Genomic DNA, 15,000 nt, shown 5'->3' with positions numbered 1-15,000 from the left:
GACCCGCTCAGAGGCACCTGTGTGACAAGACAACAAATGGAACTCGCTGGAATGTTTCTGCTGTCTTGTCATTTTAGACGGACCCACTGAGCGCACAACACAGTGGAACTCTCTGACAAACACTGCTTGTGCGTTAGCCCCAGTAAACAACTCAGCGGGGGTCACAGGCCCTGACCCGTTCAGAGGCACCTGTGTGACAAGACAACAAATGAAACTCGCTGGAATGTTTCTGCTGTCTTGTCATTTTAGACGGACCCACTGAGCGCACAACACAGTGGAACTCTCTGACAAAACACTGCTTGTGCATTAGCCCCAGTAAACAACTCAGTGGGGTCACAGGCCCTGACCGGTTCAGAGGCACCTGTGTGACAAGACAACAAATGAAACTTTAAAGACGCTGGCATGTACATCTTGTTTCTGCTGTCTTGGACGGGCCCACTGAGCGCACAACACAGGGGAACTTGGTGCAAACACTGCGTGTGCATAAGCCACAAAACACAAGCTCAGTGGGGTCACAGGCCCTGACCGGTTCAGAGGCACCTGTGTGACAGACAGCAAATGAAACTTAGACGCTGGAATTATTTATATGTTTCTGCTGTCTGTCTACGATTTCAGATTCACACTTAGAGTTTTTTGTCATTAAGTCATAAAAGCCACAAAACCACTTTAATATGACTTTCCAATACTCTTTGAAAGGTCTCTATATTGATAAAATGAGCCTTTTAGCAAAGTAACACTTTTCGGGCATTTTCAAAGTGCTCCCGCTGAGTGAATTTTGTTCTGAAAATCGTGTTCCCGAAAATCTCCGGGCACCCCGCCAACCCCCCCTGCCAGAAATGACAAGTGTCAAATCAGCGGGTCAAACGGCCACCTCTATCCGACCAGGAGCACCCAAATCCCCGCAAATGGCACTTTTTTTTTCTTCATCGGGACTTCCGACGAGGTTAATGATTTCCCAAACTGCAACTCATTAACTATGTCCTGAGACACTTGCCAGAAATGACACATGTCAATTTGGCGGTAGCAAATCACTTTCCCAGGCCGGGAAGCAACACCCGAGGCCCGCAAAAGGCGGCCGAATATTTTCTCATCGGACTTCCGCGTTTTGGTTAATCATGTCTCGAAATCGTTAAATGCACATGTCAATTCGGCGGGAGCAATTCACTTTCCCAAGCCGGAAAGCATCACCGGAGGCCCGCTTGAAGGGCCCTAATATTTTCTCATCGGACTTCCGCGTTTTGGTTAATCATGTCTCGAAATCGTTAAATGCACATGTCAATTCGGCGGGAGCAACTCACTTTCCCAGGCCGGGAAGCAACACCCGAGGCCCGCAAAAGGCGGCCGAATATTTTCTCATCGGACTTCCATATTTTGGGGGTTGGATTCTCTCCCGCATTCCAGCCCCCTGGCCACGGGTCGCTCATTCACTTTCAGCCCGGGCCTTGCCAATTTGGTTAATCAGTTAGCCATGCACCAGACTCGGCCTCGCCTTTTTCATTTATGGTTAATGATGTGCCCAGGCTGGGACTTAGTCTCTCCAGCAGCCAAAACTTTTCACTGGTTAATGAGGTGCCCAGCCGGCACTTAGTCTCTCTCCCCAGCAAGCTTACTTGGTCGGCCGACATTTGGATCCATTTTCGGGGCTTAATCGGGTCGAATACGGTCCCTTACGCAAGGGGAGCCGAAGCCCCGGCCTCTGCCAGGCGTCAGGCTGCCGTTTTTTAAGCCCGACCAAAAACCCGAAAATTGGTTAAAAATGGAAATAAATTTCCACCCAAAAAGGGTTAAAAGTCGGTTGGACGGCAGCCCTGGTCGGTCTCTGCAGACCTGGAGGCCCTAGACAGTAATCTGGAAAACAGACAAAGTCTCGAGAAACCACCTCCTACCATTCTCCAGGTACCCCGCCAATCCCCCCTGCCAGAAATGACAAGTGTCAAATCAGCGGGACGGATTTGACTTTTGTGACCGACCGCTGGAACTTTTTTCGGCTACAGGCAGTCAAATTTTTCTCCTTCCGGACTTCCAGTACAACTTTGAACGGCCATATCTCCGCACTCCCGCGTCGGAGCCAAGCCGTTTTTACACCGTTAGACGCGGCTTCCCGTGCCCGTTCGAATGCCGCCCTGCTCGGCGGAAAAGGAGAATTTTTTTATTTTTCGGCCGATTTCGGGAAAAAAAATTCCCGCTCTGAACTCGGATTTTTCGGCTTTAATCGTTTCGTATACGGTCCCTTACGCAAGGGAGCCGAAGCCCCGGCCTCTGCCGGGCGTCAGGCTGCCGTTTTTAAGCCCGACCAAAAACCCGAAAATTGGTTAAAAATGGAAATAAATTTCCACCCAAAAAGGGTTAAAAGTCGGTTGGACGGCAGCCCGGGTCGGTCTCTGCAGACCTGGAGGCCCTAGACAGTAATCTGGAAAACAGACAAAGTCTCGAAAAACCACCTCCTACCATTCTCCAGGTACCCCGCCAATCCCCCCTGCCAGAAATGACAAGTGTCAAATCAGCGGGACGGATTTGACTTTTGTGACCGACCGCTGGAACTTTTTTCGGCTACAGGCAGTCAAATTTTTCTCCTTCCGGACTTCCAGTACAACTTTGAACGGCCATATCTCCGCACTCCCGCGTCGGAGCCAAGCCGTTTTTACACCGTTAGACGCGGCTTCCCGTGCCCGTTCGAATGCCACCCTGCTCGGCGGAAAAGGGGAGACATTTTTTTTTTTCCGGCCGTTTTCGGGAAAAAATTTTCCCGCTCTGAACTCCGATTTTACGCCTTTAATCGATTCGGAGACGGTCGCTTACGCAAGGGAGGCGAAGCCCGGGCCTCTGCCGGGCGTCAGCCTGCCGTATGTAAGCCCGTCCGAAGCATGAGTTCCCACTTTTGGTTATCCAGTTGTCAATTTTAAAATTTCAGTTCATCAGTTGCCTGCTTGGTTAATCATTTGTCGCTCTGACATTTGGTTAACCAGTTGTCGATGTTCGAAATTCAGTTAATGAGTTGCCTCCTTGGTTAATCATTTGTCGCTCTGGCTTTTGGTTAACCAGTTGTCGATGTTCAAAATTTCAGTTAATGAGTTGCCTCTTTGAAATTTCAGTTAATGAGTTGGCCCTTTGGTTACTCATTTGTCCCTGTGTCTTTTGGTTAGCCAGTTGTCGATGTTCGAAATTCAGTTAATGAGTTGCCTCCTTGGTTAATCATTTGTCGCTCTGGCTTTTGGTTAACCAGTTGTCGATGTTCAAAATTTCAGTTAATGAGTTGCCTCTTTGAAATTTCAGTTACTGAGTTGGCCCTTTGGTTACTCATTTGTCCCTGTGTCTTTTGGTTACCCAGTTGTCGATGTTCGAAATTCAGTTAATGAGTTGCCTCCTTGGTTAATCATTTGTCGCTCTGGCTTTTGGTTAACCAGTTGTCGATGTTCAAAATTTCAGTTAATGAGTTGCCTCTTTGAAATTTCAGTTAATGAGTTGGCCCTTTGGTTACTCATTTGTCCCTGTGTCTTTTGGTTAACCAGTTGTCGATGTTCGAAATTCAGTTAATGAGTTGCCTCCTTGGTTAATCATTTGTCGCTCTGACTCTTGGTTACCCAGTTGTCGATGTTCGAAATTCAGTTAATGAGTTGCCTCCTTGGTTAATCATTTGTCGCTCTGGCTTTTGGTTAACCAGTTGTCGATGTTCAAAATTTCAGTTAATGAGTTGCCTCTTTGAAATTTCAGTTAATGAGTTGGCCCTTTGGTTACTCATTTGTCCCTGTGTCTTTTGGTTAACCAGTTGTCGATGTTCGAAATTCAGTTAATGAGTTGCCTCCTTGGTTATTCATTTGTCGCTCTGGCTTTTGGTTAACCAGTTGTCGATGTTCAAAATTTCAGTTAATGAGCTGCTCTTATGTTCTATGATTTCCGACCTTGACAACTCATTAACCAGTGTTTCAAACAATGCACCAGGCCATTTGACGACCCCAACTCGGTTCCACAAGCGGGAAAGCAGCACCCCAAGGCCCGGTAAGGGGGCCGAATACATTCCCATCGTGAATTCCGTCCCAAATGTGAATGACAAGTTTTCAGTTATTCAGTTGCCTGCTTGGTTACTCATTTGTCGCTCTGACATTTGGTTAACCAGTTGTCGATGTTCAAAATTTCAGTTAATGAGTTGCCTCTTTGAAATTTCAGTTAATGAGTTGGCCCTTTGGTTACTCATTTGTCCCTGTGTCTTTTGGTTACCCAGTTGTCGATGTTCGAAATTCAGTTAATGAGTTGCCTCCTTGGTTAATCATTTGTCGCTCTGGCTTTTGGTTAACCAGTTGTCGATGTTCAAAATTTCAGTTAATGAGTTGCCTCTTTGAAATTTCAGTTACTGAGTTGGCCCTTTGGTTACTCATTTGTCCCTGTGTCTTTTGGTTAACCAGTTGTCGATGTTCGAAATTCAGTTAATGAGTTGCCTCCTTGGTTAATCATTTGTCGCTCTGGCTTTTGGTTAACCAGTTGTCGATGTTCAAAATTTCAGTTAATGAGTTGCCTCTTTGAAATTTCAGTTAATGAGTTGGCCCTTTGGTTACTCATTTGTCCCTGTGTCTTTTGGTTAACCAGTTGTCGATGTTCGAAATTCAGTTAATGAGTTGCCTCCTTGGTTAATCATTTGTCGCTCTGGCTTTTGGTTAACCAGTTGTCGATGTTCAAAATTTCAGTTAATGAGTTGCCTCTTTGAAATTTCAGTTAATGAGTTGGCCCTTTGGTTACTCATTTGTCCCTGTGTCTTTTGGTTTACCAGTTGTCGATGTTCGAAATTCAGTTAATGAGTTGCCTCCTTGGTTACTCATTTGTCGCTCTGGCTTTTGGTTAACCAGTTGTCGATGTTCAAAATTTCAGTTAATGAGCTGCTCTTATGTTCTATGATTTCCTACCTTGACAACTCATTAACCAGTGTTTCAAACAATGCACCAGGCCATTTGACGACCCCAACTCGGTTCCACAAGCGGGAAAGCAGCACCCCAAGGCCCGGTAAGGGGGCCGAATACATTCCCATCGTGAATTCCGTCCCAAATGTGAATGACAAGTTTTCAGTTAATCAGTTGCCTGCTTGGTTACTCATTTGTCGCTCTGACATTTGGTTAACCAGTTGTCGATGTTCAAAATTTCAGTTAATGAGTTGCCTCTTTGAAATTTCAGTTAATGAGTTGGCCCTTTGGTTACTCATTTGTCCCTGTGTCTTTTGGTTACCCAGTTGTCGATGTTCGAAATTCAGTTAATGAGTTGCCTCCTTGGTTAATCATTTGTCGCCCTGACTCTTGGTTAACCAGTTGTCGATGTTCGAAATTCAGTTAATGAGTTGCCTCCTTGGTTAATCATTTGTCGCTCTGACATTTGGTTCACCAGTTGTCGATCTTCGAAATTCAGTTAATGAGTTGCCTCCTTGGTTAATCATTTGTCGCTCTGGCTTTTGGTTAACCAGTTGTCGATGTTCAAAATTTCAGTTATTGAGTTGCCTCTTTGAAATTTCAGTTAATGAGTTGGCCCTTTGGTGACTCATTTGTCCCTGTGTCTTTTGGTTAACCAGTTGTCGATGTTCGAAATTCAGTTAATGAGTTGCCTCCTTGGTTAATCATTTGTCGCTCTGGCTTTTGGTTAACCAGTTGTCGATGTTCAAAATTTCAGTTAATGAGCTGCTCTTATGTTCTATGATTTCCGACCTTGACAACTCATTAACCAGTGTTTCAAACAATGCACCAGGCCATTTGACGACCCCAACTCGGTTCCACAAGCGGGAAAGCAGCACCCCAAGGCCCGGTAAGGGGGCCGAATACATTCCCATCGTGAATTCCGTCCCAAATGTGAATGACAAGTTTTCAGTTAATCAGTTGCCTGCTTGGTTACTCATTTGTCGCTCTGACATTTGGTTACCCAGTTGTCGATGTTCAAATTTCAGTTAATGAGTAGCCTCTTTGAAATTTCAGTTAATGAGTTGGCCCTTTGGTTACTCATTTGTCCCTGTGTCTTTTGGTTACCCAGTTGTCGATGTTCGAAATTCAGTTAATGAGTTGCCTCCTTGGTTAATCATTTGTCGCTCTGGCTTTTGGTTAACCAGTTGTCGATGTTCAAAATTTCGGTTATTGAGTTGCCTCTTTGAAATTTCAGTTAATGAGTTGGCCCTTTGGTGACTCATTTGTCCCTGTGTCTTTTGGTTAACCAGTTGTCGATGTTCGAAATTCAGTTAATGAGTTGCCTCCTTGGTTAATCATTTGTCGCTCTGGCTTTTGGTTAACCAGTTGTCGATGTTCAAAATTTCAGTTAATGAGCTGCTCTTATGTTCTATGATTTCCTACCTTGACAACTCATTAACCAGTGTTTCAAACAATGCACCAGGCCATTTGACGACCCCAACTCGGTTCCACAAGCGGGAAAGCAGCACCCCAAGGCCCGGTAAGGGGGCCGAATACATTCCCATCGTGAATTCCGTCCCAAATGTGAAAGACAAGTTTTCAGTTAATCAGTTGCCTGCTTGGTTACTCATTTGTCGCTCTGACATTTGGTTAACCAGTTGTCGATGTTCAAATTTCAGTTAATGAGTAGCCTCTTTGAAATTTCAGTTAATGAGTTGGCCCTTTGGTTACTCATTTGTCCCTGTGTCTTTTGGTTACCCAGTTGTCGATGTTCGAAATTCAGTTTATGAGTTGCCTCCTTGGTTAATCATTTGTCGCTCTGGCTTTTGGTTAACCAGTTGTCGATGTTCAAAATTTCAGTTAATGAGTTGCCTCTTTGAAATTTCAGTTAATGAGTTGGCCCTTTGGTTACTCATTTGTCCCTGTGTCTTTTGGTTAACCAGTTGTCGATGTTCGAAATTCAGTTAATGAGTTGCCTCCTTGGTTAATCATTTGTCGCTCTGGCTTTTGGTTAACCAGTTGTCGATGTTCAAAATTTCAGTTAATGAGTTGCCTCTTTGAAATTTCAGTTAATGAGTTGGCCCTTTGGTTACTCATTTGTCCCTGTGTCTTTTGGTTAACCAGTTGTCGATGTTCGAAATTCAGTTAATGAGTTGCCTCCTTGGTTAATCATTTGTCGCCCTGACTCTTGGTTACCCAGTTGTCGATGTTCGAAATTCAGTTACTGAGTTGCCTCCTTGGTTAATCATTTGTCGCTCTGACATTTGGTTAACCAGTTGTCGATGTTCGAAATTCAGTTACTGAGTTGCCTCCTTGGTTAATCATTTGTCGCTCTGGCTTTTGGTTGACCAGTTGTCGATGTTCAAAATTTCAGTTAATGAGTTGCCTCTTTGAAATTTCAGTTAATGAGTTGGCCCTTTGGTTACTCATTTGTCCCTGTGTCTTTTGGTTTACCAGTTGTCGATGTTCGAAATTCAGTTAATGAGTTGCCTACTTGGTTACTCATTTGTCGCTCTGGCTTTTGGTTAACCAGTTGTCGATGTTCAAAATTTCAGTTAATGAGCTGCTCTTATGTTCTATGATTTCCTACCTTGACAACTCATTAACCAGTGTTTCAAACAATGCACCAGGCCATTTGACGACCCCAACTCGGTTCCACAAGCGGGAAAGCAGCACCCCAAGGCCCGGTAAGGGGGCCGAATACATTCCCATCGTGAATTCCGTCCCAAATGTGAATGACAAGTTTTCAGTTAATCAGTTGCCTGCTTGGTTACTCATTTGTCGCTCTGACATTTGGTTAACCAGTTGTCGATGTTCAAAATTTCAGTTAATGAGTTGCCTCTTTGAAATTTCAGTTAATGAGTTGGCCCTTTGGTTACTCATTTGTCCCTGTGTCTTTTGGTTACCCAGTTGTCGATGTTCGAAATTCAGTTAATGAGTTGCCTCCTTGGTTAATCATTTGTCGCTCTGACTCTTGGTTAACCAGTTGTCGATGTTCGAAATTCAGTTACTGAGTTGCCTCCTTGGTTAATCATTTGTCGCTCTGGCTTTTGGTTATCCAGTTGTCGATGTTCAAAATTTCAGTTAATGAGTTGCCTCTTTGAAATTTCAGTTAATGAGTTGGCCCTTTGGTTACTCATTTGTCCCTGTGTCTTTTGGTTAACCAGTTGTCGATGTTCGAAATTCAGTTAATGAGTTGCCTCCTTGGTTAATCATTTGTCGCTCTGGCTTTTGGTTAACCAGTTGTCGATGTTCAAAATTTCAGTTACTGAGTTGCCTCTTTGAAATTTCAGTTAATGAGTTGGCCCTTTGGTTACTCATTTGTCCCTGTGTCTTTTGGTTAACCAGTTGTCGATGTTCGAAATTCAGTTTATGAGTTGCCTCCTTGGTTAATCATTTGTCGCTCTGGCTTTTGGTTAACCAGTTGTCGATGTTCAAAATTTCAGTTAATGAGCTGCTCTTATGTTCTATGATTTCCGACCTTGACAACTCATTAACCAGTGTTTCAAACAATGCACCAGGCCATTTGACGACCCCAACTCGGTTCCACAAGCGGGAAAGCAGCACCCCAAGCCCCGGTAAGGGGGCCGAATACATTCCCATCCTGAATTCCGCCCCAAATGTGAATGACAAGTTTTCAGTTAATCAGTTGCCTGCTTGGTTACTCATTTGTCGCTCTGACATTTGGTTAACCAGTAGTCGATGTTCGAAATTCAGTTAATGAGTTGCCTCTTTGAAATTTCAGTTAATGAGTTGGCCCTTTGGTTACTCATTTGTCCCTGTGTCTTTTGGTTAGCCAGTTGTCGATGTTCGAAATTCAGTTAATGAGTTGCCTCCTTGGTTAATCATTTGTCGTTCTGACTCTTGGTTACCCAGTTGTCGATGTTCAAAATTTCAGTTAATGAGTTGCCTCCTTGGTTAATCATTTGTCGCTCTGACTCTTGGTTAACCAGTTGTCGATGTTCGAAATTCAGTTAATGAGTTGCCTCCTTGGTTAATCATTTGTCGCTCTGGCATTTGGTTAACCAGTTGTCGATGTTCAAAATTTCAGTTAATGAGTTGCCTCTTTGAAATTTCAGTTAATGAGTTGGCCCTTTGGTTACTCATTTGTCCCTGTGTCTTTTGGTTAACCAGATGTCGATGTTCGAAATTCAGTTAATGAGTTGCCTCCTTGGTTAATCATTTGTCGTTCTGACTCTTGGTTACCCAGTTGTCGATGTTCAAAATTTCAGTTAATGAGTTGCCTCCTTGGTTAATCATTTGTCGCTCTGACTCTTGGTTAACCAGTTGTCGATGTTCGAAATTCAGTTACTGAGTTGCCTCCTTGGTTAATCATTTGTCGCTCTGGCTTTTGGTTAACCAGTTGTCGATGTTCAAAATTTCAGTTAATGAGTTGCCTCTTTGAAATTTCAGTTAATGAGTTGGCCGTTTGGTTACTCATTTGTCCCTGTGTTTTTTGGTTAACCAGTTGTCGATGTTCGAAATTCAGTTAATGAGTTGCCTCCTTGGTTAATCATTTGTCGCTCTGACTCTTGGTTAACCAGTTGTCGATGTTCAAAATTTCAGTTAATGAGCTGCTCTTATGTTCTATGATTTCCGACCTTGACAACTCATTAACCAGTGTTTCAAACAATGCACCAGGCCATTTGACGACCCCAACTCGGTTCCACAAGCGGGAAAGCAGCACCCCAAGCCCCGGTAAGGGGGCCGAATACATTCCCATCCTGAATTCCGCCCCAAATGTGAATGACAAGTTTTCAGTTAATCAGTTGCCTGCTTGGTTACTCATTTGTCGCTCTGACATTTGGTTAACCACTAGTCGATGTTCGAAATTCAGTTAATGAGTTGCCTCTTTGAAATTTCAGTTAATGAGTTGGCCCTTTGGTTACTCATTTGTCCCTGTGTCTTTTGGTTAGCCAGTTGTCGATGTTCGAAATTCAGTTAATGAGTTGCCTCCTTGGTTAATCATTTGTCGTTCTGACTCTTGGTTACCCAGTTGTCGATGTTCAAAATTTCAGTTAATGAGTTGCCTCCTTGGTTAATCATTTGTCGCTCTGACTCTTGGTTACCCAGTTGTCGATGTTCGAAATTCAGTTAATGAGTTGCCTCCTTGGTTATTCATTTGTCGCTCTGGCATTTGGTTAGCCAGTTGTCGATGTTCAAAATTTCAGTTAATGAGTTGCCTCTTTGAAATTTCATTAATGAGTTGGCCCTTTGGTTACTCATTTGTCCCTGTGTCTTTTGGTTAACCAGTTGTCGATGTTCGAAATTCAGTTAATGAGTTGCCTCCTTGGTTAATCATTTGTCGTTCTGACTCTTGGTTAACCAGTTGTCGATGTTCGAAATTCAGTTAATGAGTTGCCTCCTTAGTTAATCATTTGTCGCTCTGACATTTGTTTACCCAGTTGTCGATGTTCGAAATTCAGTTATTGAGTTGCCTCCTTGGTTAATCATTTGTCGCTCTGGCATTTGGTTAACCAGTTGTCGATGTTCAAAATTTCAGTTAATGAGTTGCCTCTTTGAAATTTCAGTTAATGAGTTGGCCCTTTGGTTACTCATTTGTCCCTGTGTCTTTTGGTTAACCAGTTGTCGATGTTCGAAATTCAGTTAATGAGTTGCCTCCTTGGTTAATCATTTGTCGTTCTGACTCTTGGTTACCCAGTTGTCGATGTTCAAAATTCAGTTAATGAGTTGCCTCCTTGGTTAATCATTTGTCGCTCTGACTCTTGGTTAACCAGTTGTCGATGTTCGAAATTCAGTTAATGAGTTGCCTCCTTGGTTAATCATTTGTCGCTCTGGCTTTTGGTTAACCAGTTGTCGATGTTCGAAATTCAGTTAATGAGTTGCCTCCTTGGTTAATCATTTGTCGCTCTGACTCTTGGTTAACCAGTTGTCGATGTTCGAAATTCAGTTAATGAGTTGCCTCCTTGGTTAATCATTTGTCGCTCTGACTCTTGGTTAACCAGTTGTCGATGTTCGAAATTCAGTTAATGAGTTGCCTCCTTGGTTAATCATTTGTCGCTCTGGCTTTTGGTTAACCAGTTGTCGATGTTCAAAATTTCAGTTAATGAGTTGCCTCCTTGGTTAATCATTTGTTGCTCTGGCTTTTGGTTAACCAGTTGTCGATGTTCAAAATTTCAGTTACTGAGTTGCCTCTTTGAAATTTCAGTTAATGAGTTGGCCCTTTGGTTACTCATTTGTCCCTGTGTCTTTTGGTTGACCAGTTGTCGATGTTCGAAATTCAGTTAATGAGTTGCCTCCATGGTTAATCATTTGTCGCTCTGGCTTTTGGTTAACCAGTTGTCGATGTTCAAAATTTCAGTTAATGAGCTGCTCTTATGTTCTATGATTTCCGACCTTGACAACTCATTAACCAGTGTTTCAAACAATGCACCAGGCCATTTGACGACCCCAACTCGGTTCCACAAGCGGGAAAGCAGCACCCCAAGGCCCGGTAAGGGGGCCGAATACATTCCCATCGTGAATTCCGTCCCAAATGTGAATGACAAGTTTTCAGTTAATCAGTTGCCTGCTTGGTTACTCATTTGTCGCTCTGACATTTGGTTAACCAGTTGTCGATGTTCAAAATTTCAGTTAATGAGTTGCCTCTTTGAAATTTCAGTTAATGAGTTGGCCCTTTGGTTACTCATTTGTCCCTGTGTCTTTTGGTTACCCAGTTGTCGATGTTCGAAATTCAGTTAATGAGTTGCCTCCTTGGTTAATCATTTGTCGCCCTGACTCTTGGTTAACCAGTTGTCGATGTTCGAAATTCAGTTAATGAGTTGCCTCCTTGGTTAATCATTTGTCGCTCTGACATTTGGTTACCCAGTTGTCGATGTTCGAAATTCAGTTAATGAGTTGCCTCCTTGGTTAATCATTTGTCGCTCTGGCTTTTGGTTAACCAGTTGTCGATGTTCAAAATTTCAGTTAATGAGTTGCCTCTTTGAAATTTCAGTTAATGAGTTGGCCCTTTGGTGACTCATTTGTCCCTGTGTCTTTTGGTTAACCAGTTGTCGATGTTCGAAATTCAGTTAATGAGTTGCCTCCTTGGTTAATCATTTGTCGCTCTGGCTTTTGGTTAACCAGTTGTCGATGTTCAAAATTTCAGTTAATGAGCTGCTCTTATGTTCTATGATTTCCTACCTTGACAACTCATTAACCAGTGTTTCAAACAATGCACCAGGCCATTTGACGACCCCAACTCGGTTCCACAAGCGGGAAAGCAGCACCCCCAAGCCCCGGTAAGGCGGCCGAATACATTCCCATCCTGAATTCCGTCCCAAATGTGAATGACAAGTTTTCAGTTAATCATTTGCCACCTTGGTTCATCATTTGCCACTCTGACTTTTGGTTTCCCAGTTGTCAGTTTTCACATTTCAGTTACTGAGTTGACTTTGTCTTTCTCACTCTGTGTATCTCTATCTTCTCTCTGTCTCTCTCAGTGTATGCGAGTGTCTGTGTGTGTTCCACTGCCGCCCGGCCAACCGGGTCCAAAGGCCCGCCACGTTACACACGAAAAACCCCGGTCTCGCTTCGGAGCGACGGGCACCCGGCTTCTCGGTGTCGGACCGACTCCGTTCAGATACCGCTGGATGCCCCTTGCCCCTGGCTTGCTCTGGCAGCCGGCGCGTGCAGGCCGCCCCCTGCCCCGCCGTCTCAGTGGTCGGAAAGCGGTCTCCAGCCAACGGCTGTACCTCGGCCGCGGAAAGAGGCAGCTACACAAGCGAGGCACTGCTCTGTGCGGCCCCGCCACCCCGTTCAGCTGCCGTTGTCCCCGACCGGATCGGACTTTCCTTCCCGAAGTTATCCCCGATAAGCTGCCGCTGACCGACGGCCCGTCAGCCGCTGCGGGACGGCGACACTTTCCCGAACTTGCCGGGGTCCAGGCCGATAATATAGTGTGCGCCAGCGTCGGGGCTTTCCAACGAGCCATCCCCGAACGAAATCGGACACGGGAGTCGGGAGCGACAGGCGTTCGACTGGTGCCGGGCAACCGGGTCCAAACGCCCGCCTTGTTAAACACACGTATACCCCAGGCTCGATTCGGAGCGACGGGCACCCGGCTTCCCGGTGTCGGACCGACTCCGTTCAGATACCGTTGGATGCCCCTTGCCCCTGGCTTGCTCTGGCAGCCGGCGCGTGCAGGCCGCCCCCCGCCCCGCCGTCTCAGTGGTCGGAAAGTGGTCTCCAGCCAACGGCTGTACCTCGGCCGGGGAAAGGGGCAGCTACACAAGCCAGGCACTGGTCTGTGCGGGCCCGCCACCCCGTTCGGCTGCCGTTGATCCGGACCGGATCGGACTTTCCCTCCCGAAGTTATGCCCGATAAGCTGCCGCTCACCGGCGGCCCGTCAGCCGCTGCGGGATGGCGACACTTTGCCGAACTTGCCGGGGTCCAGGCCGATAATATAGTGTGCGCCAGCGCCGGGGCTTTCCAACGAGCCCTCCCTGACCGAAATCGGACACGGGAGTCCAGAGCGATAGGCGTTCGACTGCCGGCCGGCCAAACACAGGCAATCCCCCGCCGTTGCGGACCCGCTCCAGGACAACCGGGTCCAAACGCCCGCCTCGTTACACGCACGAAAACACCGGGCTCGATTCGGAGCGACGGGCACCCGGCTTCCCGGTGTCGGACCGACTCCGTTCCGGTACCCTTGGATGCCCCTTGCCCCTGGCTTGCTAGGACAGCCGGCGCGTCAAGGTGGGCCCCCGCGGCTCCGGCTCAGCAGTCGGAAAGCGGTCTCCAGCCAACGGCTGTACCTCGGCCGGGGAAAGGGGCAGCTACACAAGCCCGCTACTGGTCTGTGCGGCCCCGCCACCCCGTTCAGTGGCAGTTGACCCCGACCGGATCGGACTTTCCTTCCCGAAGTTATCCCCGATAAGCTGCCGCTGACCGACGGGGCGGCAGCCGGTACGGGACTGCGACACTTTCCCGAACTTGCCGGGGTCCAGGCCGATAATATAGTGTGCGCCAGCGCCGGGGCTTTCCAATGAGCCCTCCCTGACCGAAATCGGACACGGGAGTCCGGAGCCAAAGGCGTTCGACTGCCGGCCGGCCAAACTCAGGCAACCTCCCGCCGTTGCGGACCCGCTCCCGGACAACCGGGTCCAAACGCCCGCCCTGTTACACGCACGAAAACACCGGGCTCGATTCGGAGCGACGGGCACCCGGCTTCCCGGTGTCGGACCGACTCCGTTCCGGTACCACTGGATGCCCCTTGCCCCTGGCTTGCTAGGACAGCCGGCGCGTCAAGGTGGGCCCCCGCGGCTCCGGCTCAGCAGTCGGAAAGCGGTCTCCAGCCAACGGCTGTACCTCGGCCGGGCCAAGCGGCAGCTGCACAAGCCCGCTACTGGTCTGTGCGGCCCCCCCACCCCGTTCAGTAGCAGTTCACCCCAACCGGATCGGACTTTCCGTCCCGAAGTTATCCCCGATAAGCTGCCGCTGACCGACGGGGCGGCAGCCGCTACGGGACTGCGACACTTTCCCGAACTTGCCGGGGTCCAGGCCGATAATATAGTGTGCGCCAGCGCCGGGGCTTTCCAACGAGCCCTCCCTGACCGAAATCGGACACGGGAGTCCGGAGCCAAAGGCGTTCGACTGCCGGCCGGCCAAACACAGGCAACCTCCCGCCGTTGCGGACCCGCTCCCGGACAACCGGGTCCAAACGCCCGCCCTGTTACACGCACGAAAACACCGGGCTCGATTCGGAGCGACGGGCACCCGGCTTCCCGGTGTCGGACCGACTCCGTTCCGGTACCACTGGATGCCCCTTGCCCCTGGCTTGCTAGTACAGCCGGCGCGTCAAGGTGGGCCCCCGCGGCTCCGGCTCAGCAGTCGGAAAGCGGTCTCCAGCCAACGGCTGTACCTCGGCCGGGCCAAGCGGCAGCTGCACAAGCCCGCTACTGGTCTGTGCGGCCCCCCCACCCCGTTCAGTCGCAGTTCACCCCAACCGGATCGGACTTTCCGTCCCGAAGTTATCCCCGATAAGCTGCCGCTGACCGACGGGGCGGCAGCCGCTACGGGACTGCGACACTTTCCCGAACTTGCCGGGGTCCAGGCCGATAATATAGTGTGCGCCAGCGCCGGGGCTTTCCAACGAGCCCTCCCTGACCGAAATCGGACACGGGAGTC

The sequence above is a fragment of the Somniosus microcephalus genome, unplaced genomic scaffold (genome assembly GCF_052327205.1).
Source record: "Somniosus microcephalus isolate GS21.2 unplaced genomic scaffold, FLI_Smic_1.0 unresolved_chr6, whole genome shotgun sequence".
In the NCBI taxonomy this organism is placed as follows: Eukaryota; Metazoa; Chordata; class Chondrichthyes; order Squaliformes; family Somniosidae; genus Somniosus; species Somniosus microcephalus.
The sequence above is the reverse complement of the archived record's forward strand: the minus strand, read 5'-3'. Positions refer to the sequence as shown.